Source organism: Varanus komodoensis, unplaced genomic scaffold, assembly GCF_004798865.1.
Source record: "Varanus komodoensis strain SLA01 unplaced genomic scaffold, ASM479886v1 scaffold14_1, whole genome shotgun sequence".
Taxonomy (NCBI): domain Eukaryota; kingdom Metazoa; phylum Chordata; class Lepidosauria; order Squamata; family Varanidae; genus Varanus; species Varanus komodoensis.
Window position 1 is genome coordinate 4,340,145 of NW_025335438.1, and position 856 is coordinate 4,341,000.

Genomic DNA, 856 nt, shown 5'->3' on the forward strand with positions numbered 1-856 from the left:
CAACCCTGACTGCTCTTTAGAAGGCCAGATCCTGAAGATGAAACTCAAATACTTTGGCCACCTCATTCTCTGCCATCCCCTTCTTCTTTTGCCATCTATTGTTCCCAGCATTAGGCTCTTCTCCAAGGAGTCCTTCCTTCTCATTAGGTGGCCAAAGTATTTGAGTTTCATCTTCAGGATCTGGCCTTCTAAAGAGCAGTCAGGGTTGATCTCCTCAAGGACTGACCTGTTTGATTGCTTTGTGGTCCAAGGGACTCGCAGGAGTTCCCTCCAGCACCACAATTCAAAGGCCTCAATCCTTTTGCGCTCAGCCTTCCTTATGGTCCAAATTTCACAGCCATACATTGCAACTGGGAAACCATAGCCTTGACTATACGCACTTTTGTTGGCAGGGTGATGTCTCTGCTTTTTAGTATGCTGTCTAGATTTGCCATAACTTTCCTCCCCAGAAGCAAGTGTCTTAATTTCTTGACTGCAGTCCCCATCTGCAGTGATCTTGGAGCCCAGGAAAATAAAATCTGTCACTACCTCCATTTCTTCCCCATCTATTTGCCAGGAAGTGAGAGACTGGATGCCATGATCTTAGTTTTCTTAATGTTGAGTTTCAAGCCAACTTTTGCACTCTCCTCCTTCACCCGCACTAAGAGGCTCTTTAATTTCCTCTTCACTTTCTGCCATGAGAGTGGTATCATCTGCATATCTGAGGTTGTTGACATTTCCCCCAGCAATCTTAATTCCGACTTGTGGTTCATCTAGCCCCGCCTTTCTCATGATGTGCTCTGCATATAAGTTAAAGAGGCAGGGCGACAGTATACAGCCTTGCCAAACTCCTTTCTCAATTTTGAACCAATCAGTG